General features: G+C 37.2%; 1 protein-coding gene across 9 annotated transcripts in view; it reads right to left on the bottom strand.

The window, feature by feature from the left end:
• Positions 1-16,757, bottom strand: part of LCLAT1 (lysocardiolipin acyltransferase 1) — a 217,116-nt gene that overhangs the window by 125,623 nt on the left and 74,736 nt on the right. The window contains exons 3-4 of one of the 9 annotated variants that reach the window (XM_053589202.1): positions 6,344-6,496; positions 4,433-4,495 (exon numbers count right to left, since the gene is read on the bottom strand). The exons of 7 other annotated variants lie outside the window; for them this stretch is intronic. The gene's annotated coding sequence lies outside the window, so the exon portion shown is untranslated. The remainder of the gene's footprint in view (positions 1-4,432; positions 4,496-6,343; positions 6,497-16,757) is intronic. One more of the 9 variants, XM_053589203.1, reaches the window with a different exon arrangement.

The raw sequence follows: 16,757 nt of genomic DNA, 5'->3' as shown, positions 1-16,757 counted from the left end.
AAAGTTCAGAAGCCTCACTTACATGCACGCTTTTAATTTTTAAGGCACCTACTTTTTATTATGAACAGATAATAATATACCTGAAGAAATAGTTTAGCAGACAGCAGAGGCCAAATTAAACAGAAAAACAGTAAACTTGAAGGAAATAAAGTATTCAGGGTAAAAAAAAACTTCAAAGAAAACTATCTTAAACATTCTTAAGAAGACAAACACTATATTCAGAAACAAGAGTAACATGTTCTTGTGATAAAATAAAAAGAAGAAGAAAACCACTGGAAGTTTAAAACAGCAAAAATTCAAAACACAAAAAAGTTAGAAAATAAAGTTTAGAAAATCTCCCAAAAAGTAAAGCAGAAGATAAAGAGATGGAAAGTACAAAGAATATTACAAACAAGACAGGAGGTCTCATATGCCAATAATACCCAGATCAAAAAGAGTAGTGAGAAAGTGGCAGAAAGGAAATCAGCAACAAATAATTCAAGAAAGATTCCTAGAACTGGAGAAAGTGATACTCCACGTTAATAGAGCGTACTGAAAGCCAGAATAACTGATGAAAACAGATACTTACCACAGCACATCACTGCAAATTAGAGAACAGTGAAGACAAAGAACATTCTATAAAACTTCTAGAGAGGGAAAAACAAGTCACACACAAAGGATCCAAAATTAGATTGGTTTTGGACTTCTCAGAAGCAATACCAGAAGATGAAAACAGAACAATGCTTAAAAAACTCTGAAGAAAATAATTTCCAACCCATCACTCTATGAATCATGTGTTAGGATATAAAAAGTATAAAAACACTATTATACACACCAGGTGTCAAAGTTACTTCCTATATGATTTTTTTTTAAGAAACTACTAGAAAATTGTCCCCACTAAAACAAAGGAGTAAACAAAGGCTCCTGAAGGGAGAGCCCAAGAAGACTCTCTGAAAGCTGTATCACAAAAATCCTTGCTACTAAACAAACCATCTTTTTGAGTGAAAAATAGAATGACCAGGTGAATCTGACACAAATTCTAATCTGTATTTGGCTTCCTGATCATGTACTAAAAAAATTCCTGTTCTCCCTTCCATACTTGGTTTCCAGACCAGCATATGACACTTAACTTTGTCATAAGTACTCTGCTCTGACCTGCTCCTGAGAAATGGAAGGAGGGCATGGTGAATTTAGAAACAGAAAATACATTCCCACTGGACAGCCAACGCCTGCAGAGTCCTACCAGATGCCCTGACTATGGTGAGCCCTGCTTCCCAAGATTCCTTCATGCATGAACTTGCCTATCACCTTCCCCAGAAAAGGATCTGCCAGATATGGAAACAGCCCAAGTGTCCATTGACCCCTGAATGGATTAACAAATTATGGTATATGTATACCATGGAATACTTGCAGCCATAAAAAGGATGGAGACTTCACATCTTTTATGTTTACCTTCATGGAGCTGGAACATATTCTTCTTAGTAAAGTATCTCAAGAATGGAAAAAAAGTATCCAATGTACTCAATACTACTATGAAAGCAATATATAATCACCTATACATTCATACAAATGGTAAAACATAACTATAGTCCAGAAAGAAGGGAAGAGAAGGGAGCGGGGAAGGGAGGAGGGGGGGGGTATTTGTTGGGACTTCACCTAAGGTACATAATGCAATGGTACATTTCAAAACTATTAAGAATAGACTATAAATGTCCTAGCACAACAAGTAAGTAAGCGAGGTGATGGTTCAATTTAAGCATTTCATATTGTATATGAAATCAGTACACTGTACCCCATAAATCCATCACTGAACACAGTTATGACTTAATTTAAAAAAAAGAAAGAAAGAAAAGGATCTGGTCTACTCTTTGGAAAGTGAAGTCAGACTTCAAAGACAGTTTACCTCTAGAAGCCTTTACCTAATGATGGCAGTGTTACAGTACACTTACTGCTCAATTAAAAATAGTAAATAAATAAATATAGAAATATATATGATTATGCCTAGGCCAGGTGCAGTGGCTCATGTTCATAATCATAGCACTTTGGGAGGCCGAGGAGGGAGGATGATTTGAGGTCAGGAGTTCGAGACCAGCCTGAGAGAGAAGGGGTGTGTATATGTGTTAGTTCAGAGATATATGCAAGGTTGGTAAAATCTTAAAGAAAAAGAAAATGACTAAGATAAAAGAATAATGATAGTTTGTGGTGGGAGGCATAGTTACAATGTTCTAAAGGATGGTGGCTACAAGTATGTTCACTAACAATGCTTTTTAGAATATCAATGCCTAGACTTAGAGATTTTTGCCAATTCTGTGCACTAACCATCCATCATAAAGTCTTCTAATTACGTGATACATTAGCAACAACAACAACGTTTTTAGTGGTCACTGCCATGTGTGGAAACAGGAAAGGAACAGAACTTCACTTTTTATTTATTTATTTTGTTTATTTATTTATTTATTTATTTTGAGAAAGAGTTTCACTGTTGTCACCCTCAGTGGAGTGCCATAGCGTCGTAGCTCACAGCAACCTCAAACTCTTGGGCTCAGGTGATTCTCTTGCCTCAGCCTTCCAAGTAGCTGGGACAACAGGCACCTGCCAGAACGCCCATCTATTTTTAGAGACAGGGTTTTGTTCTTTCTTGCTCAGGCTGGTCTCGAACCTGTGAGCTCAGGCAATCCACCCGCCTCAGCCTCCCAGACTGCTAGGATTACAGGCGTGAGCCACTGCACCTGGTCTCAGCTTTCACTTTTACATCCATTAACTTTAATATTACTCTAATTTTTTAAAGAATAAGCATGCATTATTTTACATTTAAAAATACTTTAGTTATAAAAATTTAAGAACAATTAGTTAATCCACATTAGGATTATTTCTTTGTCACAATCCCCAAATACTTTACTAGAAAAAGCAATCCTTGAGCATCAGTTGAAACAAATAGATTGAACAAGTTGATAATTTTTCCAAGACTACTCAAAAACAAATAAGCAAAACATTGATCTTAATTCAAATAACAAAATTGAATACATAAAATTAAAGCGTGAACACTAATGCCAATTACTGTATATAAGGATATGTCTATATGATGGTCATTAATGCAATCACTTGGCAATGAAAATAAAAGTATTTTAACAGATAGCTAAAAATTCAGAGCCTTATAGAGCCTGATTACTAAGATTATTTTAAAATGTGAAGGAATTTAACTATGCTCATATTTAAACAGCTGAAGGCAGGCCAGGCCTGATAGCTCAGGTCTGTAATCCAGCACTTTGGAGGCTGAGGCCATGGCTTGTGGCCAGAAGTTGGAGATCAGCCTGGGCAATATAACAGGTCTCAGTTTTTACTAAAAAGTTAAAAATTAGCCAGGTGGTGGTGCACACCTATAGTCCTATCTACTCAGGAGGCTGAGGCAAGAAGATCACTCAGGTGGCTAAGCCAGTAAAATCCTGTCTCTTAATAAAAGATGTTGAAAGCAGATGCTCTTTATCCACTACTCTTCTTGTAAGTGTAAGACTTAATCACACTGATTTAGTTTTTTTGTTTTTTACAAACATAAGTGAAATTATTTATGAGCTGGTTAGTTTCTTTTAAATCTATTGATGCAGGCTAATTTGCACAGCCTCATTCTGATGAACATGTCTTATCTGTATTTTCTTTGTAACAGCTGTTGAAGAGTTTTATATAAGCCTTTCTGTGTACCCTACAAGGATCCATAAAATTTTTTGCAGAACTTAGTAACATAAACATATCTGTCGTGCCTAATGAAATAGTATGTTTCTTTACTCCCCCAATGAGAACTGTATCTGTTTTTCTTTTGAGCCTCAAGGACAGAAGGCTCATAGCTAAATTTAACATTCAACTCTAGGAACAAAGATTGTGGTTATTATTATCCCTTTCTCCACTTACAATATTTTATTTTTATTCTTACTAGAATTATCACATATGCCTTTTATTATAAAACACTTTAAATTCTTTTAGGAAACAAATTATTAATTAAAAATAAATAGGACATCATCAGTAGTGACCTTATTCTTTACTTATTACTTAAAAAAAAAATCAAGTCTTTATTAAAGCATGGTGTTGGGAAGCGACTACAAATTTTTTTAAAGAATTCATGTTAAAAATATTCTGAAGGCAAAAGAAAGTATGCCCCCTTAAAAAGCAAATCATCAGAAGAAACAAAAGTTAAGACAAAAAGAACTCAAGACACCTTTCTATATCAATTAAACCTTTCTAATACAGGCAGAGGATGCTGATAATACATAAAGTTTACTTTGGCACTTTGACCTGTTTGGGTGAAGAAAAAGACACAGACAATAACAGGAAAGGGACAAACTACAGTTCCATTCTTCCTGAAACAGCACAAAAGAATAAAACTTTCCCAAATATAAAAAGGTCATCCATGGTAACAGGCATTTTAGTTATAAGACTCAGAAGAAATAAAACCACAACTCACCAATTCTGGTAAAACACAACAGGAAAGTAAGAACAGAACAGGGCCAAACTTCAGCCGTCACAACTACCAAAAATGAAGCAAGGAAGAACTTTCAACAAGCAATAGATTTCAGTAAACAAGTCTGTTAATTCAGTGGGGAGGCTACTCTGAATGTTCAGAACTGGATTAAAGGCTAGGACTGTATCAGAATAACATTACTAAAACTTACCTCTTTTATCTCTTATTAATCTCTTAAGGTTCAGTGAGAAATGAAATTACCTATACAAATATTCACAGTTCTCTAAACTCCAAAGTAACTCTTGTAGTTAAAATGTATTAAAGTTAATACGGGAAAAAAGTAGAACTTATATACAGTACAATTCTATTTATCTGAAGTTCAAAAATAGATAAACTACTTTATAATGTTAGAAGTACAGGATAATGGTTGTTCTGGGGGACGTGTGGAGTAGGTATAGTAAGTGGAAGGGTTACCAGGAAACTTTTAAGGTTTTGGTAATGCTCTGCTGTTTCTTGATTCAGGTGCTGGTTACACATGGAGTGTTAGCTTTATGAAAATTCACCGAGCTATACATTTGTGAGTATGTACTTTTCTCTATGTATATTATATTTCGATATTTACAAACCAGATACTTTATAAACAATTTGATATATACAGTTTACAGGAAGAAAATTCAAGTGCTCAATAAACATACAAATAGTCAACCTCACTACTTTTTAAGAAAATCGAAATTAAAACAATAAAATGCCATTTCCCCTGCAGCAGATTGTCAAAAAAATTCTAAATTTTGCATTTGATATTCTAAAAATCATCCCAGGGTTCTGACCTTCACAGCTGAAGGAAGCATAAAGCAGTACGGCCACTTGAGAGGGCACACTGAGGAGTAGAATACAGTCTTGAATATGCATACTCACGAATTACGTAAGATTTACCCTTCAGAAATACTCACTACAGCATTTTCTGCAGCAAAAATGCTACTGATTCTATTTTTCCATGCTCCCATAACTAAAGCAAAAAATGATTAAATGTTAAGTAAGGAATTACCCATACTTCTTAGCCATATGATTTTTTGCCATACTTTTAGCTCGAAGTAAATTTTTACAAAGTTAGACACTGACAACATACTTGAGATACTAAGAGTACACTAAACTAAAACCATCTACCAAGGATCTTAGGCCTAGCAAAGGTCATTCAATTTACTTCATAGTGTTTACCTCCATTCACTTGAAGTTTAAGCTCACATTTTATTTTTCCCTTCATAAGATACAGACCTAGGTAGTAAAATGTATTATGTAACTAAATAACAAAGTGATCAGGGCATATAAGCTGTCAGAAAGCAAAGAGTTTACTAAAACTAAATCCATATACATAAAACATGACCCTATATATACATATATCTTAGTGATTTAATAAAGTTCTACAGAAAACAGTTATTTAAAAGTTACCTAAGTCTCGGGGCCCATAGCATAGTGGTTATGGCACCAGCCACATGCCCTGAGGCTGGCGAGTTCGAACCCAGCCCAGGCCAGCTAAACAACAATGATAACTGCAGCAAAAAAATAGCCAGGCGTTGTGGTGGGCGTCTGAAGTCCCAGCTACTCGGGAGGCTGAGGAAAGAGAATTGCTTAAGCCCCGAAGTTTGAGGTTGCTGTGTGCTGTGACACCATGGGCGACATAGTGAGACTCTGTCTCAAAAAAAAAAGTTATCAAAAACAGAAAAGATCATTTTCTGACTATACCCATCTCTACTTTATTCAAAAGCATTCTCTTTTTAAAAAGAGAAAAAGGAAAAAGTTAAAATATCTGTCTGAATGTACCAAGTTATTTTAATCATTTCATTTAAATAGAAAATAAGCAACAATCAGTCATTCCACAGTCATTAAAAACTCACACGATATTTGCACTATCAATACTAACCAGCAGGAAGATTGAGGAATCTGGCTTATGCTCAAAATGGCACGGCCATTTGTGTCAAAATTAGACTAACATCTCCCATCTCCCATCTCCTGTGACCAATTGAGTGTTCTTCCCATTAGAAAGGAATCATAGAAGGCTCATGCAGTCAGCTCAAACATAGAGAAGATCAAGGCTAAGGTACTCAACTAAAACACTGAGAACTAATTAAGGTACAAACCAGGTCCAGGCCTTGAGGAAGGACAGTGCTCAGTGAAACTAAGACAAAATGCAAGGACATAAAAAGGCAGACCTGATGTTATTTCTTATGGTTCATACTGCATAGTGATAGATTAGTCACAAGGAAGTTTTTCCAAAGTCTCAGATTCCTGTTGGGTTTTGTGACTTCTAAATTGTTTCAAACAATATGAATTATTAACAGCAAGATTATTTTTAATAAAATGTCACCAATTTTTTCTTCATAAATATCAAATACACTTTATTTCAACAATTTCCTACTATAATGTAAGGTTTCCTTGTAAACGTTAAAATCACATATAACCACACTAAGTTGAATACTTTATGAAAGATCATTTCATAAAGAATGCTGAAGGTAACTCTAGTATACCTCCCATTATTTAAGAGACTACACTCCTTGTTCAAATGACTTACTACAGTCCTTAAAATGTTAAATATAGAGTTACAATATGACCCAGAAATTCCACTTGTAGATATACATACCCAAGTAAAACAAAAACATGTTCACATAAAAACATGTATATGAACTTTCATAGCAAACTGAATGTCCTTCACTTGTTGAACAGATAAGCAAAGTGGTATACCTATCAGTGGATATTATGCAACCAAAAAAAGAAATGAAGTGTTGATACATGCTACAACTTAGATGGAATTTGAAAACACTATTCTAAGAGAAACAAGCCAATCATAAACAGCTATGTAGAGTATAATTTCATTCATATAAACTGTCCAGACCAGCAAAGCTACAAAGGTGAGAGTAGATTAGTTCTGAGTGCTGGGGACAGGAAAAATGGGAAATGACTACCACTAATTAGTGCAAAGTTTATTTAGGGAGATAAAGAAAAAAGTTCTAAAAGTAGATAATGGTGATGAATGCACAGCTCTGTGAACAATCTAAAAACCAATGATATGTCCACTTTAAGTGAGTGAATTGTATAATTATAAATTATATCTCACAAAAAAAAAGTTGATTCGTGGAGAGATTATCAAGACATGAATAACCCTAACCAACTCTATGCTGGAGGTAATGGTTGCTGAAGGAAAAGAGAAATTATAAGGATAACTACTACCTTAGACATTAACAAAAAGAACACATGCAAGCAAAGCCAGAGAACAAAAGGGTACCAAAAACTAGGCAGAGTGAAATCACTGAACAGAAAAAAAGACTAGATAGAAATGCATCAAAATGTTACCAATGGCTGTCCCTGCATGCTGAGACTCAGGTTGATTTTTTTCCTCTCCCCTTTACCTCTATTTTCCATCTGTGTAAAAAAGAGTATTATTTTTACATAAAAACAACAAAAACCCCACATTTATTTCAACAGGAAAAATTGGAACCCATGACTTCTCATACTAAGGAGCTAGATAAGCCCCTCACTAACACATCTATCACTGAGGGTAGGGTTAACCAGCAAGAAGAAGTACGCAATCTGAATTATACCACATACAGAATTAAAGGCATTGGCCCAATGTTTTCTATAGAAAAATTCAATAATTTTTAAATATTTTTACTATTCTGAATTTCCAATAGTGTAAACTATGGGGGAAAAAAAAGAGTACGATTACTAGTATTTACAGGAAGTCGTGAAGTATCACTGTGGCAGGGGTCATCTGGCAAGTGATCTAACAAGAAATAAAACATTTTCCCTTCTGTTTCACATTACAATTTTATAACAACACAAACTGCTTGCATTATTTGTAAAATTTATAATTATGTCATTATATATAATAAAGGATTTTTTAAAGTTACAGATTAATATACACTGAATTAACAAACCACCATTTTGTCAAATAAAACAAAGATAACTATTCATAGTATTTTTTTCTTTTAATAGATACAAGCAAAATGAAGAAAATATTTACATCAGTTTCCCTCTTACAATCTGTCCTTCACATTGCAAAGGGCAGTTTACCACATTTAAAGGTTCAGCCTCCTAAAATATGCTGAGTTATATGTCTTTATTTTTTCTACATCAGAGTGGCTGGTAACTATCAGAAATGAGACAAGAATGCCCACTGTCTCCACTGCTATTCAACATAGTAATGGAAGTCTGAGCCACGACAATCAGGCGAGAAGGCGATCAAGGGTATAGAAACAGGGTCAGAGGAGATCACTCTCACTCTTTGCTGATGATATGATCCTATACCTGGAAAATCCCAGGGACTCAACTTCAAAACTCTTAGAAGTGATCAAGGAATACAGCAGCATCTCAGGATACAAAAATCAATACATACAAATCACTACCTTTTTATTTTCTTTTATTGTTGGGGGTTCATTGTGGGTACAATAAGCCAGGTTACACTGATTGAATTGTTAGGTAAAGTCCCTCTTGCAATCATGTCTTGCCCCCATAAAGTGTGACACACACCAAGGCCCCACCCCCCTCCCTCCATCCCTCTTTCTGCTTTCCCCCCCTCATAACCTTAATTGTCATTAATTGTCCTCATATCAAAATTGAGTACATAGGGTTCATGCTGCTCCATTCTTGTGATGCTTTACTAAGAATAATGTCTTCCACTTCCATCCATGTTAATACGAAGGATGTAAAGTCTCCATTTTTTTTAATAGCTGAATAGTATTCCATGGTATACATATACCACAGCTTGTTAATCAATTCCTGGGTTGGTGGGCATATAGGCTGTTTGCACATTTTGGCGATTGTAAATTGAGCTGCAATAAACAGTCCAGTACAAGTGTCCTTAGGATAAAAGGATTTTTAAACTTCTGGATAGATGCCCAGTAATGGGATTGCAGGATCAAATGGGAGGTCTACCTTGAGTGCTTTGAGGTTTCTCCATACTTCCTTCCAGAAAGGTTGTACTAGTCTGCAGTCACACCAGCCGTGTAAAAGCGTTCCCTTCTCTCCACATCCACGCCAGCATCTGCAGTTTTGAGATTTTGTGATGTGGGCCATTCTCACTGGGCTTAGATGATATCTCAGGGTTGTTTTGATTTGCATTTCTCTAATATACAGAGATGATGAACATTTTTTCATGTGTTTGTTAGCCATTCGTCTGTCATCTTTAGAGAAAGTTCTATTCATATCTCTTGCCCATTGATATATGGGATTGTTGGCTTTTTTCATGTGGATTAATTTGAGTTCTCTATAGATTCTACTTCTCAAGCTTTTGTCTGATTGAAAATATGCAAATATCCTTTCCCATTGTGTAGGTTGCCCTTTGCTTTCGTTATTGTCTCCTTAGCTGTACAGAAGCTTTTCAGTTTAATGAAGTCCCATTTGTTTATTTTTGTTGTTGTTGCAATTGCCATGGCAGTCTTCATGAAGTCTTTCCCCAAGCCAGTATCTTCCAGTGTTTTTCCTATGCTTTCTTTGAGGATTTTTATTGTTTCATGCCTTAAATTTAAGTCCTTTATCCATCTTGAATCAATTTTTTTGTGAGTGGGGAAAGGTGTGGGTCCAGCTGCAGTCTTTTACATGTAGACATTCAGTTCTCCCAACACCATTTATTGAATAGGGAGTCTTTCCCCCAAGGTATGCTCTTGTTTGGTTTATCGAAGATTAGGTGGTTGTAAGATGTTAGTTTCATTTCTTGGTTTTCAATTTGATTCCAAGTGTCTATGTCTCTGTTTTTGTGTCAGTACCATGCTGTCTTGACCAATATGGCTTTGTAGTACAGACTAAAATCTGGTATGCTGATGCCCCCAGCTTTATTTGTATTACTAAGAACTGCCTTAGCTATACGGGGTTTTTTCCAGTTACATACAAAATGCAGAATCATTTTCTCCAAATCTTGAAAGTACGATGTTGGTATTTTGATAGGAATGGCATTGAATAGGTAGATTGCTTTGGGAAGTATAGACATTTTAACAATGTTGATTCTTCCCATCCATGAGCATGGTATGTTCTTCCATTTGTTAATATCCTCTGCTATTTCCTTTCTGAGGATTTCATAGTTTTCTTTATAAAGGTCCTTCGCTTCCTTCGTTAGGTATATTCCTAGGTATTTCATTTTCTTTGAAACTATAGTGAAGGAAGTTGTGTCCTTAATTAGCTTCTCATCTTGACAGTTACTGGTGTATACAAAGGCTACTGACTTGTGGACATTGATTTTATATCCTGAAACATTACTGTATTTTTTGATGACTTCTAGGAGTCTTGTGGTTGAGTCTTTGGGGTTCTCTAAGTATAAGATCATGTCATCAGCGAAGAGGGAGAGTTTGACCTCCTCTGCTCCCATTTGGATTCCCTTTATTTCCTTGTCTTGCCTAATTGTATTGGCTAGAACTTCCAGCACTATGTTGAACAGTAAAGATGACAGAGGACAACCATGTCTGGTTCTAGTTCTAAGAGGAAAAGCTTTCAGTTTTACTACACTCAGTAAAATATTAGCTGTGGGTTTGTCATAGAAGATAGCTTTGGGTTTGTCATTGAAGACAGCTTCAATCAGTTTTAGAAATATGCCACCTATGCCTATACTCCTCAGTGTTCTAATTAGAAAAGGATGCTGGATTTTATCAAATGCTTTTTCTGCATCTATTGAGAGGATCATGTGATCTTTATTTTTGCCTCTGTTAATATGGTGGATAACGTTTATGGACTTGCGTATGTTAAACCAGCCTTGCATCCCTGGGATGAAACCTACTTGATCATGATGAATGACTTTTTTGATGATAAGCTGTAATCTATTGGCTAGGATGTTGTTGAGAATTTTTGCATCTATATTCACGAGTGAGATTGGTCTGAAATTCTCCTTCTTGTTTGGGTCTTTTCCTGGTTTTGGTATCAGGGTGATGTTTGCTTCATAGAAGGTGTTGGGGAAGATTCCTTCTTCCTCAATTTTTTGGAATATTTTCTGCAGTACAGAAATAAGCTCTTCCTTGAAGTTTGATAGAATTCTGATGTGAAGCCATCTGGACCAGGGCATTTTTTGGTTGGAAGCATTTTTATTGTTTCTTTGATCTCAGTGCTTGAAATGGGTCTGTTCAGGAGCTCTATTTCTTCCTGGCTGAGTCTAGGGAGAGGGTGTGATTCCAACTATTTATCCATTTCCTTCACATTGTCAAATTTCTGGGCATAGAGTTTCTGGTAGTATTCAGAGATGATCTCTTGTATCTCTGTGGGATCAGTTGTTATTTCCCCTTTATCATTTCTGATTGAGGTTACTAGAGATTTTACTTTTCTATTCCTCGTTAGTCTGCCCAATGGTTTATCTATTTTATTTATTTTTTCAAAAAACCAACACCTTGTTTCATTAATTTTCTGAATGATTCTTTTGTTTTCAATTTCAGTGATCTCTGATTTGATTTTGGAGATTTCTTTTCTTCTACTGGGTTTAGGCTTTGATTGTTCTTCTTTTTAATTCCATAAGATTGCTTGTGAGTTTGTTGATGTGCTCTCTTTCTGTTTTTCGAATGTAGGCATCTAAAGCGATGAATTTTCCTCTCAAAATTGCTTTTGCAGTATCCCACAGGTTTTGGTAGCTTGTGTCTTTATTGTTGTTATGCTCAAGGAAGTTAATGATTTCCTGTTTTATTTCTTCCTGCATCCATCTGTTATTCAACAGAAGATTGTTTAATTTCCATGCCTTTGGGTGGGGTCGAGCGTTTTTGTTAGAGTTGAGTTCCACCTTTAGTGCCTCATGGTCTGAGAAGATACAAGGTAAAATTTCAATTCTTTTGATTCTGTTGATATTAGTTTTTGTCCCAGGATATGATCAATTTTGGAGAATGTTCCATGGGATGATGAGAAGAATGTATATTCTTTATCTTTGGGGTGGAGTGTTCTATATGCGTCTATCAAGCACAGTTGTTCTAGGGTCTCATTTAAATCTCTTATATCTTTGTTTAATTTCTGTTTAGAGGATCTGTCCAGCTCTGTAAGAGGAGTGTTAAGGTCCCCTGTTATTATGGTATTATCAGATATCATATTGCTCAGACTGAGTAAGGTCTGTTTCAAGAATCTGGGAGCATTTAAAATTGGGTGCATACATATTTAGAATTGAAATATCTTCTTGTATTTTTCCCTTGACCAATATAAAGTGACCATCTTTGTCTTTTTTGACTTTAGTTGCTTTAAATCCACATGAATCTGAAAATAAGATTGCAACTCTTCATTTCTTCTGAATCCCATTTGCCTGAAAAATTGTCTTCCAACCCTTGTCGGAGCTTTAATTTGTCTTTTGAAGCCAGGTGTGTTTCTTGCAGACAGCAAATGGATGGCTTGTGTTCTTTAATCCAGTCAGCCAATCTATGTCTCTTCAGTGGGGAATTCAAGCCATTAACATTTATTGAGATAATTGATAAGTGTGGTAGTATTCTATTCATCTATTTTGTGAAGGTCCATTACTTAGTTTTATCTTTTGCATCAGTGTGGAGGTTAGCTTCCGTTCTTTAATTTCTGAGTTCTTACTTTGCTTGCTGATCCATTGTGGTGGTCAGTGTGCAGAACAGGTTGAAGTATTTCCTGTAGAGCTGGTCTTGTTGTGGCGAATTTCCTCAATGTTTGTATATCCGTAAATGATTTGATTTCTCTGTCAATTTTGAAGCTTAGCTTAGCAGGGTACAGAATTCTGGGCTGAAAATTGTTCTGTTTAAGTAGATTAAAGGTAGATGACCATTGTCTTCTTGCTTGGAAAGTTTCATTAGACAAGTCTGCGGTCACTCTGATGGATTTGCCCCTGCAGGTCAACTGGCGCTTACTCCTGGCAGCTTGCAGAATCTTTTCTTTTGTCTTGACTTTGGACAGGTTCATCACAATGTGTCTTGGAGAAGCTTCGTTAGCGTTGAGGCGACCTGGGGTCCGATATCCCTCTGAAAGCAGTGTGTCAGAATCTTTGGTAATATTTGAAAAATTTTCTATTATAATATTCTCTAGTATGGCTTCCATTCCTCTGGGGCATTCTTCTTCCCCTTCTGGGATTCCTATAACTCATATGTTGGAACGCTTCATTAAGTCCCATAATTCTGACAGTGAACGTTCTGCTTCCTCTCTCTTCTTTTCTGCCTCTTTTACTATCTGAGTTATCTCAAGAACTTTGTCTTCTACTTCTGAAATTCTTTCTTCTGCATGGTCTAACCTGTTGCTGATACTTTCCATTGCATCTTTAAGTTCCCTAATTGACTGTTTCAGTTCCTTCAGCTCTGCTATATCCTTTTTATATTCTTCATATCGTTCATCTCTTATTTGATTCTGTTTTTGGATTTCCTTTTGGTTATTTTCCACTTTATTAGCAGTTTCCTTCATTGTTTCCATCATTTCTTTCATTGTTTTCAACATGTGTATTCTAAATTCCCTTTCTGTCATTCCTAACATTTCTTTATAGGTGGAATCCTCTGCAGTGGCTACCTCATCGTCCCTTGGCAGGGTTGTTCTGGACTGGTTCTTCATGTTGCCTGGAGTTTTCTGCTGATTCTTCCTCATGAGTGATTTCTTTTATCTGTTTCCTTGCCCTAATTTTCCTTTCACTTCCTCTTGCTCTTTAAGTTCTCATGCCTGTGGACTAAGGGTTCGATGAGTCCTTTTGGTACAGGACCAGAAGGGTGAGAAGGTTGAAGATCAAGAAAGGGATGAAAGAAAGGAGGACCGAGTGATAAGAAAAAAAAAAAAAATAGAGGAAGGAGAGGGGGTGGGTAAAAGGAATATTGACAAAAAGAAGAGAGGCACAGAAAGAGGGAGACAGAGCAATATAGGTGTACAGTAGGGTACCTTGACACAACCTTAAAAATAACCCACCTTCTGGGGGTGCCCAGTTCGGTGGTTCCCTTGAGGTCAGCAGCTCTTAGCTAACCTGATCAGACACAGTACCCCACCTCCACCAAGTAGAGAGGAAAGACAAAAATGCTATAAATCAAACCAAAACAAGCAAACAGAAAACTTTACGGGATAAAATTGGGTGAAAAACCAAACAATAGTGGTAGAAACACTAGCAAAAATGAAGTTCTAGTTATTGAAAAGGGCTGCAATGGGAAATTATAATTAAACTAGAAAAATTGAGAAAGAAAAAAGATCTGTATGGAAAAGGTTGAAATTTCAAAACAAAACAACATCAACAACATCAACAACATCAAAATAAACAAAAAAACAACCAAACCAAAAAAAAACAAAAACACAACCAAAAACAAAGCCGTATGTATATGTTGTTGAATATTGTCTGGGCAACACGTGGTCTTCTGGGGTATGAGATGTTAATCACAGTTCTGATATGACTGGAGGCTGCTGATTTCTCAAACACCAGCAGGTAGACATCCTAAATCTTCAGCCCACCTAAAAGGCACTTTGAACTTGTAAACTTGCTGAGCAGAAGCTTTCCTAGGAAAGTGCTTGTCGCTGGAATCACTGCTGAAGTGGCTATCCACTTACCCAGTGTGCCAAAACCGGTCTCACTCTGCCCCTCAGGGTTAGGGCTGCAAGGCAGCTCAGACCCCACCCTAGGGCTACTCAGTTGCTAGGTTACCAGTTCCCACCTGGATTCTAGCTCTGCGACCCTGAGGGTGGAGCTTGCCAGGGTAGATCACTCACAATGGCTCCCTGTGGCCCATAGGCAAACACTATTAGCTCCGTCTGGCTCAGCGGCTCAGACTGGGGCCCTAGACAACGGCCAAAGTTCTCCGCACTCTCGCTCAGGCTCTCCCCAAGGCAGTTCAACTGGGTGCCAAGTCCAAAGACACCAAAACAGTTCACAGGTAAGTTCTTTCCAGTTTGCAGTCTCACTGCTACTGAACTTACAGTTGCGGGCGGGTTTAGACCGATTGAACACACGCGACCACTTGCTATTTTTCAAGTGTTTTAGTCCTCCTCTTGGGGTCCAGAAGTCTCTTGCTGACTCCCTGTATCCTCACAGGGGTGATGATAGGCATATCCCACCAGCCAGAGATGCCTGGAGTCCTATCTCCCCAGACTCACGGTGCCCAGATGCAAGGAAGCTGTTACTTGGCCGCCATCTTGCTCTCTGGAGCCTAAACACACCATTCTTTAAAACACTTCATTGCCGGGAGGTGCCTGTGGCTCAGTCCGTAGGGCGCCGGCCCCATATGCTGAGGGTGGCGGGTTCAAACCCGGCCCCGGCCGAACTGCAACAAAAAAACAGCCGGGCGTTGTGGCGGGCGCCTGTAGTCCCAGCTACTCAGGAGGCTGAGGCAAGAGAATTGCTTAAGCCCAGGAGTGGGAGGTTGCTGTGAGCTGTGTGAGGCCACGGCACTCTACCCAGGGCCATAAAGTGAGACTCTGTCTCTACAAAAAAACAAACAAACAAAAAAAAAAAAACACTTCATTGCCTCCCATGACCTCTGCTTTAAAGCCTACACCGTTCCCCAGGGCAGAGAAATTGCTCCACTCTCCCCTCCCCTCCCATCCCTCCTGCTGCTCCTCTTGCCAGGTTGTTTTCCAGCGAGGCTGGATGGCTTATGACACAAATCAGTACCTTTTTTATATGCCAACAATAGTCAAGCTGAAAATATAGTCAAGGAGTCTATTCCTTTTACAGGAGTACCAAAGAAGATGAAATATCTGGGAATTTACCTGACAAAGGATGTGATAGATCTCTATAAAGAGAACTATGAAACTCTGAAAAAAGAAATAGCTGAAGATGTTAACAAATGGAAAAACATACCATGCTCATGGCTGGGAAGAATCAACATTGTTAAAATGTCCATACTACCCAAAGCAATATAGAGATTTAATGCAATCTGTATTAAAGCACCACCATCATACTTTAAAGAGTTTGAAAAAATAGTGCTTCATTTTATATGGAATCAGGAAGAAACTCAAATAGCAAATACATTACTCAGAAATAAGAACAAATCAGGAGGTATCATGTTACCAGACTTCAGACTATACTATAAATCTATAGTGTCCCAGCATAGTACTGGGACAAAAATAGAGATATATTTATGGAACAGAATAGAGAACCAAGAGATGAACCCAGCTACTTGCTGTCATTTGATCTTTGACAAGCCTGTCAAAAATATTCAGTGGGGGAAAGATTACCTATTTAATAAATGGTGCTGGGTGAACTGGCTGGCAACCTGTAGGAAACTGAAACTGGACCCCCACCTTTCACCATTAACAAAAATTGATTCTCACTGTATAAAAGATTTAAACTTAAGATATGGAACTATAAAAATACCAGAAGAGAGTACAGGGAAAACACTTGTAGAAAATAGCCTGGGAGAATATTTTATGAAGAGGACTCCCCTCACCCCAGGGGGCAATTGAA

The sequence above is a fragment of the Nycticebus coucang genome, chromosome 4, assembly GCF_027406575.1.
Source record: "Nycticebus coucang isolate mNycCou1 chromosome 4, mNycCou1.pri, whole genome shotgun sequence".
NCBI classification, from domain to species: domain Eukaryota; kingdom Metazoa; phylum Chordata; class Mammalia; order Primates; family Lorisidae; genus Nycticebus; species Nycticebus coucang.
This window is presented reverse-complemented; position numbering and strand designations above follow the sequence as displayed.